This window comes from Salvelinus sp. IW2-2015, linkage group LG22, assembly GCF_002910315.2.
Source record: "Salvelinus sp. IW2-2015 linkage group LG22, ASM291031v2, whole genome shotgun sequence".
NCBI classification, from domain to species: Eukaryota; Metazoa; Chordata; class Actinopteri; order Salmoniformes; family Salmonidae; genus Salvelinus; species Salvelinus sp. IW2-2015.
Window position 1 is genome coordinate 37247412 of NC_036862.1, and position 11343 is coordinate 37258754.

Genomic DNA, 11343 nt, shown 5'->3' on the forward strand with positions numbered 1-11343 from the left:
AGAGAGACAGTGATCCAGCCAGCCCCGTACTGTGGACACCAGAGACAGACAAGGACAGGTCAACGGATGTGCAGAAAGCCTGATTCCAGCCAGCCCAGTACTGTGGACACCAGAACAAATTAGAGAGACAGGTGATTGCCCAGCCAGCCCCAGTACTGGACACCAGGAACGACAGAGAACAGGTGATCAGCCAGCCCCAGTACTGTGGACACCAGGAGACAGACAGACAGGTGATTCCAGCCAGCCACCAGTACTGTGGACACCAGGAGACAGACACTACTTTTGAACAGAGCCCTATGGGCTGTGTTCTAAAGTAATGCACTATGTAGGGAATAGTGTGCTATTTGAGATAGACCCTATGTCATTATAAACTCACCCCAAACGTTTCCTCTTCTGGCCTGATGGCATTGTCTGATGGCACTGGGCTACCTGGAAAACAGACAGAGACAGTAAGAGCACTGGGCTACCTGGAATACAGACAGAGACAGTAAGAAAAGCACTAGCTTTGACCAGAGCACAATGGGCCCTTGCCTTGTAGTGCACTAGCTTTGACCAGGGCCCAATGGACCCTTGCCTTGTAGTGCACTAGCTTTGACCAGAGCACAATGGACCCTTGCCTTGTAGTGCACTAGCTTTGACCAGAGCACAATGGACCCTTGCCTTGTAGTGCACTAGCTAGACCAGAGCCCAATGGGACCTTGCCTTGTAGTGCACTATATATGGACAGGGTTCCATATGGGACACATCCTAACTCCAAGAGCAGAAATGTGGAGTAAAAATCGACAGGCTGGAGTCTTTAAATACAATATCACATAAAACAGTTTCCTAATCAGAAGACATTATACACTGGCAGTTATTTAAATAAAAGAACAGAGGACATGAAAAGGACAAGCTGTAGAGAAGTGAACACACACACACACACACACACACACACACACAGACTCACACACACACACACACAGACTCACACACACACACCATCCATCCATCTAGAGTGACTATGTTGATGATTCCACACTCTACGGGTCACCACCCAAAGCCAGTGAGCTCACTGACTTTCTAAACAAGGAGTTACAGTCTGGGTGGTCAATAACAACCTGGTCTTAGACACATCAGGAACCAAAAGCATTGTATTTGGTTCAAAACATTATCTTAAAGAATAACCTGGTTTAGATACATCAGAAACCAAAGCATTGTATTTGGTTAAAACATTTATTTTAAAGAATAACCTGGGTCTTAAATACATAGCAAACTAAATGTATTTGGTTCATTAACATTATCTTAAAGAATAACTGGTCTTAATCATCAGAAACCTAAATGTATTTGGTTCAAAACATTATCTTAAAGAATAACAACCTGTCTTGAAATACATCAGAAACCTAAATGTATTTTGGTTCAAACATTATCTTAAAGAATAACCTGGTCTTAAATACATCAGAACCTAATGTATTTGGGTTCAAAACATTACTTAAAGAATAACACCTGGTCTTAGACACATCTCTGAAACCAAGCATTGGTATTTTGGTTCAAAACATTATGTTAAGGACTAAACCTCAACTGGAGTTGTTGATCATTTTTGAGCAGTGTTGATGAAGCTAAACTCTGGGTGTTAAATTGGGTGGTCAATAACAACCTGGTCTTAAATACATCAGAAACCAAAAGCATTGTATTTGGTTAAAAATGTGCAGAAGGTGAGTGTGCAAGTAGAGATACTGGGGTGCAAAGGAGCAATATCAAATAAATAATACAGTATGGGGATGAGGTAGTTGGATGGGCTATTTATAGATGGCCTATTTACAGATGGGCTATGTACAGGTGCAGTTGATCTGTGAGCTGCTCTGACAGCTGGTGCTTAAAGCTAGTGGAGGGAGATATGAGTCTCCAGCTTCAGTGATTTTTGCAGTTCGTCACAGTTGTTTGGCAGCAGAGAACTGGAAGGAAGGCAGCCGAAGGAAGAATTATAAAATATAATATATAATAACACAAGTAAGTCAAAACACTTACCGTAGTCCACAATTTCTGAAAAATAGATGAAAAGGGTAATGTGAAATGAATGAGTGAATATGAAGGATATTCTGCGTACATTTATCATGCTAATATGCCACCAATTCTTAGGGGTCAGACTTAACTATCTTCTACACGAGAGAAGCTCTGAGTGATATGAATAATACAAATGAGCTTTAATAGCTAAATCTGCTGCAACGCATCATGTCTCACTGTTCTGAGACCTATAGTTTTTTGTTGTACGATGTGTCCCTGCCTGAGAAGACGTTGTGGTTACCGTCAGGGTCAAAGGGCGGCGCCGTGAGGAAGTGTCCGTAGACGGTCTTGGTGACGGTGCCCAGGGAGTTGGAGGCCTCCAGCGTGTAGTTTCCGTTATCGTAGTGCGTTGGGTTGATGAACGTTAGACATCCCTCCAGATAGTCCTGGTAGAAATCCATCTCTGTTCTGATGTACTCACTCTGCAGGATCTCTCTCTGTGTACAATCAATGATTAGAATATATACTCACTCTGCAGGATCTCTCTCTGTGTACAATCAATGATTAGAATATATACTCACTCTGCAGGATCTCTCTCTGTGTATAATCATGATTAGAATACAGTTTCATTTTGGGTTTTTTTACCTTTTCAAAAGACCCAGACTCTTGACATCAGTGGTTCTGAATCCTGGTTCTGGGGAAACCCCAGGGGGCGGTTGGTTTGGGTTTTTCCCCAGCATTAGTCACCTGATTGAAATAACTAAGTCATCATCAAGCTGTTGATTGTTTGAGTCAGCTGTGTAGTCCTGGGGTAGAACCTAAAACCTGCACCTCTTGGGGTCTCCAAGACCAGGATATGTACATGCAAGTCAGCTGTGTAGTCCTGGGGTAAAAACTCAAACCTGCACCTCTTGGAGTCTCCAAGACCAGGATATGTACATGCTACTTTACATATTAGAAATGAATAAAAAGGATTAAAATCACACCTGTTTGTGGTACCATCGCAGCGTTGGGTAGGGATAGCCTCTCACTGTGAACTCTATGCAGGTGTCATGGCGCCGCTCAGGCTCGGACAGTTTCAGGATGGCTGGTGGAACTGTAAGGGGAGCAGAGGAAACTGTGAAGGATTCTTTAATAACTGGGCCCTGGTAGTGTCAATACACTGGGCCCTGGTAGAGTCAATACACTGGGCCCTGGTAGTGTCAATACACTGGGCCCTGGTAGAGTCAATACACTGGGCCCTGGTGGTGTCAATACACTGGGCCCTGGTAGTAGAGTCAATACGCTGGGCCTGTAGAGTCAATACACTGGGCCCTGGGTAGTGTCAATACACTGGGCCCTGGTAGAGTCATACAACTGGGCCCGTGTAGAGTCATACATGATCTGGCCCTTGGTAGTGTCAATACAGCTGGGCCTGGTGAGTCAATACAAACTGCGGGTAGGTTAGCTACGTAGTAGATCTAGCTGGGCCTGGTAGAGTCAATACGCTGGGTCCCTGGTAGTGTCCAAACACTGGCCCTGGTGGTGTCAATCACTGGCCTGGTAGCAGTCAATACACTGGGCAACTGTACGAGTCAATTACACTGGGCCTGGTTAGTAGTCAATACAACTGGGGCCTCTGGTCGAAGTCAATACACTGGGCCTGGTAGAGTAATACGGCTGGGCCCTTGGTGAGTCAATCTACAAGCTGGAGCAGTCATGTAGCTGAGCACTACCTGCGTGAGTGTCAATACACTGGCCCTGTGTAGATAGTCAATACACTGGGCCCTGGTAGAAGTCAATACACTGGGCCCTTGGTAAGTGTCTATGACTACTGGCCCTTGTTAGAGTCATATACACTGGGCCCATGGTAGAGTTCAATACACTCGGCCCTGGTGGTGTCAAAACATCGGCCCTGTCGGTGTCAAATCACTGAGTGGGCAATCACTGGGCCCAGGTGTAGTATAAGGTAGGCGAGTACAATACCAGGCCTGGTAGAGACATACTGCCCTGGTAGTGTCAATAACTGGGCCTGGAGCATAGGCTGGAGTAGTCAATACACTGAGGACCCTGGTGAAAGTCAATACACGCCTGGTATTAATAAACCAAGCTGGGCCGCGTAGAGTCTATGCATGAGCCCTGATGTCGAATACACATGGCCCTGGGTAGAGCATATGTCAATACATCTGGGCCTAGCGTTAGATGGTCATATACAAACGTGGGCACCCTGTGTAGATGTTACGAATATCACTGGGCCTCTTGGTGTTGTCATGATACAACTGGTCGCCCTGGTAGAGTCAATACACCTGGAGTCCCAGTGGTGAGAGCTAATGGGTCACTGTAAAGTTACACTGGAGCCCTGTAGTGATCAATAAACTGGGCCTGGTAATGTGTACACTGGGCCCTATGTTGTGTGTCATAAGGCCCTGACTAGCCCTGAAGTTCTACATACATCGTGCCCTGGTATGATGTCAATACAACTGGCGACACCGTGTAAGTCAACTACACTGGGGGCCCTAGTTAGGTGAGTAGGGTCAACAAACTGGGCACACCCCGCTGGATAGGTCAGATACACTGGGCCCTGGGTAGTAGTCAATAAACTGGGCCCTGGTGTGTCAAAGTTACACTGTAGCGCCTCTGGTAGTTCACGAACCTGGTGGCAAGAGCATACAGACTGGTGCCCTGGGTTAGCCGTCAAGACACTGGGCCCTGGTGGGAACGGCTTGGTGGTGGTCAATACACTGGGCCCTGGTAGAGTCAATACATGCCTGGTGTTCTACAACTGGGCTGGTAGAGTCAATACACGGCCTGGTGAGTAATCACTGCCTAGGTAGTGTCAATACACTGGGACCCTTTGGATGTGTCAATCACATGGGCCCTGGTAGAGCTCCCATTACGATGGCCCTTGTGTCAGTAGCAGACACTCGTGTCTAAGGTTCACTGGCCCTGAGAATAGATGTCACAATAGACACTGAACCCTGGTTATAGTACTGTCAAACACTGGGCCTGGTAGTGTTCACTACACTGGGCCTGGTATAGTGTCAGGTTACACTTGGGCCTGGTAGTGTCAATACACTGGCCCTGGTAGAATCAATCACTGGCCCTGGGGTTAGAGTCATATACACTGGGCCCTGGTAGTGTCATTCCACGGTTGTGCTGGTTACGCTCAATACACTGGGCCCTGGTAGAGTCATACACTGGGCCCTGGTAGGTGTCAATACACTAGGGCCCTGTCGAGTGTCAATACACTGGGCCCTGGTAAGTGTCAACTACACTGGGCCCTCCCCCCTGGGGGGGGTTAAGTCTAATACGCTGGGCCCTTGGTAGGGTGTGCATAACGCTGGGCCCACTGGTGGTTGATAAATTACGCATCACGTGCGTGCCTGTGTTAGTGTCAATATGCGCATCCTTGGGATGAGTCATCATGGGCCACTCGTCAACAATACACTGGGGTCCGGTTGTAGATAGTCAATACACGGACGCTGGGTGTCACGCCTGGTAGTCAGTCCAATACACTGGGCCCTCGGTATGAGTCATAGTAGCCTGGGCTCCTGTATGTCAAGTACCTGGACACGGTGGGAACCGTGGTTGGTGTGAAATACACTGGGCCTGGTAGGTCAATACTAGGGCCGGCAGATCACTAACAATCTGCCACTTCTTTTCAGTAATACATCGCTGGGCCGGTTTAGTCTAATACAGCTCCCGTAGGTCACACTTCATGTCCGGATGTATATGCCCTGGTAGGTTACGGCATGACATTCACGATTCCTTACTTTTTCCATCTATTACCTCTTCTAATTACTCTCCTTCCTTTACTTACCATTTTTGTGGTAATGCTGACAATTAATTTGGTTGTAATTTTGGGTTAGAGCAGGAACATTCCATATAGTCTGTGTTAGCTGCCATGTGTGACATTAAACTCCCACCGACCTATATTTATTAAGATCATGAATTCAACCAAAAAATATTTTTCTTTAATCTTTTCTTCGGAAATTAATATTTTTATTTTCTACAGTTAAGATAATATTAGTTGAATTAAACACAATATGAATGTTTATGGTATTTCTGTCTTTTTCAGGAGATGATAAACTGATAATTGCAGAACACAACTTTCTTAAGCTGATTTAGACAATAAGAACGAAGTTCCTTTTCAAACAACTGAAAGTGACCGTTGTATCTGAATATAAGGGAGAAAGGGCCCTTCCTGAGACATAAGAGCTGAGAACGACGACCAATTTACATAGAGAACACAGTTTAGGAATTTTAAAGTAATACACTTTTCGTAAATGCACTTATGAATAGCCGTGTGTAGTGAGAGGTCGTAAATGCAGATTTAGCTAGGAGAACTAGTTTTCATGATTTCTGCCCTCCGAACTTCAAAATATCGATATAAGACATGGCCCTTAATTTTAATCTGGCTTGCCCCTCTCATATAAACTAAATGGAATATTTTTTTGTTTCAATCATAGATTTTTAAAAGGCAGGTACATAGGTGTAGGGCAAAACCATATAGCAAATAGCGTAAAACTGTGATGTGACAAGAGTTATCAGGGTGATTTGTCTCACAAATAGACAAGGTATTTCCTTCCATGGTAGCAAGAATCTTGTCTGTTTTGCTAAGCTTTCTTATACAAATTATTGAGTAAGATATTTCTTTTCTTTTGATTTGTATACCGAGATGTCCCACATCTCCGTTCAGACCATGTTAAAGTTTGGTAAACTACGATGGTAATGTAAAATTTTGCATTTTTCTAGTGATTCAATCGTAATATACTACACTTGTGGTTTTAAAAGAAAACATGAATCAGCAGCGGTTACAATGACAGACCAATTAGTTTTTAAGCACAGGAATTCTAATCCATTAATATTATTGGTTTGAACTCTAATATTTAACAGCTAACATTTTAGATGGCAATAAAAAGTAGTATCTTATAGCGATAGGAGAACTTGTTTTACTCATCTTGAATCATGGTTTAAAAACATTTATCTGAGATTGTAAGCCTATGTTATTATTACTATATTTACACCTATGGTTACTTAATGAACAGGTTCAATAGTAACGCACATAACTTTAACCCATTTTAGTCAGAGATTCCCCAAAAATTAAATTATTTCTGGGCATGTTATATATCAAACTCCAGTCTTACTTTATCAAAGCCCTTTAAGTAAAAAAAACCTCATATCATCTCAAAAATCGTAGCTAGCTTGGTGCTGATTCGGGGACAAAAATGAGCTAACGGTAGCCAGTCGTTTTGCAGCTAGCTAGCTGCGAAGCTGCATCCGGATAGTTAATGATCCGGTGATAATGATTCCAGAGAGGCAGGAATCCGTGATATAGGTAAGAGAAGAAGCAGGCCCGCGATATGCTCTGAGGTTGATATTCAGCGCTGTGCAGCCTGGCAGGTGATTTTACCGGAGCTAAGGCTGAGATTTGAGACGGGGCGAAAAAGTCAATGACCACTAGCAGTGCCTAATAAGGACCTATGTAGCGTTAGTTAGCTGGCAGAGGACCGCTAGCCATGGCTAATAAGACTAGTAGCTAGATTAGCTGGCAAGAGGACGGCTAGCTGTGGCATAATAAAAGACTAGTGATGCATAGTTAGCTGGCTAGAGGGACCGTCTTTAAGCCGTGGCTCATAATTAAAGACTAGTAGCCTTAAGGTTAGCTGGGCTTAGAGGACCGCTAGCCGGGCTAATAAAGACTAGTAGTAGTATAGTTGGCTAGAGGAGGCTAGCCGTTGGCTAATAAAGAGTAGCTTAGTTAGGGCTGGTAGAGGACCGCTAGCTGTGGCTAATAAAGATAGTAGCTAGTTAGGCTGGCTATAGAGGACCGTACTGTGGCTAATAGAGACTAGTTTAGCTAGCTCCTGATGGAAGTTCCTAGTTAATAAGATAAACAATAGCAGATCCTCTACCACATGGGTGAGGCGTGGTTGGCAGGAAGAGTATATTTAGTTGTAGATAGAAATAAATATTAAGGATATAATCTGCTATTAAACGGGATATAGCAAACACGATATGAACAAAGACAGATTAACCATCCCTACATGCAGCGCCATCTTAGATCCAGGTAGGACAACCCACATATCACAGTCACATGATGAGCTAGGTGACAACACATATCACATGAATAGCTAGTGTGGGACAACGCACATGTCACTAATGATAGCTAGGTGGGACAAGCCACATGATCACATGATAGCTAGTGGGACAACAAACATATCACATGAGAGCAGGTGGCAACCAGCAGATATCAACTGATAGCTAGCGTGGACAACCACATATCACATGATAGCTAGGTGGAAACCACATATCACTGATAGCTAGGTGGGACCAACCACATATCACATGATAGCTGTGGGACAGACAATCATATCACAATGATAAGACTAGTGGGACAACCATACTATCACATGAATAGCTAGGTGGGAGCAACACATTTCACATGAGATAGCTAGTGGACAACCACATATCACATGATAGCTAGGTGGACAACCACATTTCACATGATAGCTTAGGTGGAAACCAACATGATACAACATGTAAGCTAGGTTGGGAACAACCACATATCCTACATGATAACTAGTGGACAACCTCCATTCACTATGATAGCTAGGTGGTACAACCACATATCAACATGATAAGCTAGGTGGAACAACCACATATCACATGATGCTAGGTGGACAACCACATTATCCAGATATAACTAGGTGGGGACAACACATATCAACCTGATAGCTAGGTGGACAGACCACATATCAACATGCTAAGCTAGGTTGGACAACGAGTCAGATATCACAAATGATGAGCTAGGTGGGACAACCAATATTAACAGATAGCTAGGTAGACAACCACATATCACATGTATAGCAGGTGGACAACCACATATCACCCTGATAGCTAGGTGGGACAACCACATATCACATGATAACTAGGTGAAACAACGCAATATTACATGATATAGGAACCACTATCACTGTAGTAGTGGGACAACCATCACAGATAGCTAGTGCCACGACTATAACTGATATAGGGGCCCACTACGGACATGGCGATGACAACCACATATCACATGAATAGCTAGGTGAACAACCAACAGTATACCATGATAGCTAGGTGGACAAAGCACATATCACATGATAGCGTAGGTGGGACAACCACATAATACGTTACATAGCTGTGGCCATATATCAGTTACATAGGTAGTGTCAACCACATACCTACAATCGATTGCGAGGCTTAGCAATCACAGGATCATGATACTAGGTGACAACAACTTCACAGATTGCTAGGTGACGACCACGATAATCACAATAGTATCTGATAGTTTGGTGCCTATGGTGCCCTGCATTAGTAGTGCACTATATAATGGGAATAGGAGCCATTGGGTCCTGGTCATTAGTAGTGCACTATAAAAGGGAAGTAGCGGAAGACATTGAGGTCACTGTGCATTAGGAGTGCACTATAAAGGGGATAGGGAGCGCATTTGGGGTCCTGGTCATTAGTAGTGCACTATTAAAGGGATATGGAGCCAGTTGGTATCCTGGTCAATTAGTAGTGCACTAATACGGGAATAGGGAGCATTAGGGGAGCTGGTCATAAGTAGTGCACCTATAAAGGGGAAATAGGGAGGCCTTCGGTCACTCTGGTCATTAGAGTGCAACTAAAGTGCAAGAGGAGAATGCCATTAAGGGTCCTGCGCATTAGATGACATGACCACACTGTATGTAATCAGTCCAAGTCGTTATCATTCCCAACAAGTGTCATGCTTGCCTATGCTGGACTACACACAAGACCTCCACATGTACAGTCAGCTGGATGAGAGCTGTTCGGTCGATTTCCGCACTGAGTTCTCTTGCTATGCAGGGTGAGCAGGAAAGCTGTTGTTTCGTCTCGCTTACGTTGACCTAGCGTCAAGGTTAATAAAGATCAGTCTGGCACCTGTAGGGCCAGTAGATTAGATCGGGAGTGGTGGAGAGGAGAGGTGAGAGGAGCAAGGAGGATGGGAGAAGTAGAGAGAGAGGAGGGAGGAGTAATGTAAGGGAGAGGATGGAAGGAGGGAGAGAGAGATGGTAGAAGAGAAAGCCGAGGAAGATGACCCTACCCGGAGGATTCAGGGCAGATACCGGAGATTGGGGAAGGAGGGAGAGGGACAGGGAGAGAGGAGAGGAAAGACGGCCCAAACTGGCCCGTGAGCGGGAGGGAGAGGGAGAGAGGACAAGCGTTTAGACTTACCTGTACACATTAGCTGGCTCCCTCTACTGCTCTATTATATATATCTCCTCCCTCCCTCTTCTACCTCCCTCCCTCTCTCTCTTCTTTATATCTCGCCTACTCTTCTCTCTCTCGCTCCCTCTACCGTCTCTCCTCCCTCCTCCTACATCCCTTCTCTCCCTTCTCAATAATCTCCTCCCTCTCCTCTACAATAACTCTCTCCCTCCTCCCTGCCTCCCTCTCTCCATCCCCTTCACTCCCCTCCTCTCTATATATATCTCCCTACCTCTCTACCTCTCTCCCTCCCTTCCCTTCTCACCTCCTCCCTCCCTCTCCTACCTCCTCCCCTCGTCTACCCTCTTCCTACTGTCCACTCCTCCCTCCCCTCCCTCTCTACCTCTTCTCCCCATTCTCTCTACCCCTAGCTCTCTACCTCCTCTACCTCTCTCACACTGTCTTCTACCTCTTACTCTCTACCTCTACCTCATACATACCTACCTAACCTCTACTGAATGGCTCGGCTTTTAACCACCACCTGCAAACTTAGCCCTCAGAAGGCTCGACATTGTCCACCGGTGCTCCTGTTCATCAGCACGCCTCTAAAAATTAGAATATTCGACCTCCTTGGTCAACCTTATGAAACATTTGAACATCTTGAAGAAACAATCTGGTCTTGCATGGCCCTATAATAGTACTCTCTATAAATGATCTCTACTCGCGGCGACAAGCTCAGAAGAGGACTGAGCGCCACCCTCAGAGCCTGTTACTCTCTAGAGTGTTTGTTAGCCTATGATTCGCATTGCTCCTTCCTGGGCGCAGGTTTTCCCCTAAGCGCACCGTGACGTCTACATTGTATGCGTGCTGTTTGGGGATAATGCGGGTTTTCTGTATGTAAACCTTTGCTGGCACAGTGTGATTAAAAATTAAGATACAACTGAGTTGACTGGGAGGTAGGCGGCAGAGGAGAAGAGATAACGAGCGAGAACAGGGAAAACGGTCACAACACAGTTCTCAGGAACACCCTACTACCTGATAGACTGTGAGAGAAACTAGAGGAGGATGAATAATAGGTAGTCGAAAAATATTAGGGCTGGGGGAGCACCATACGTATGGAGCAGCACTCACCCCTCCACCGTGTCTACTAGAAGCGACGCGGGAAACTTACGAGGG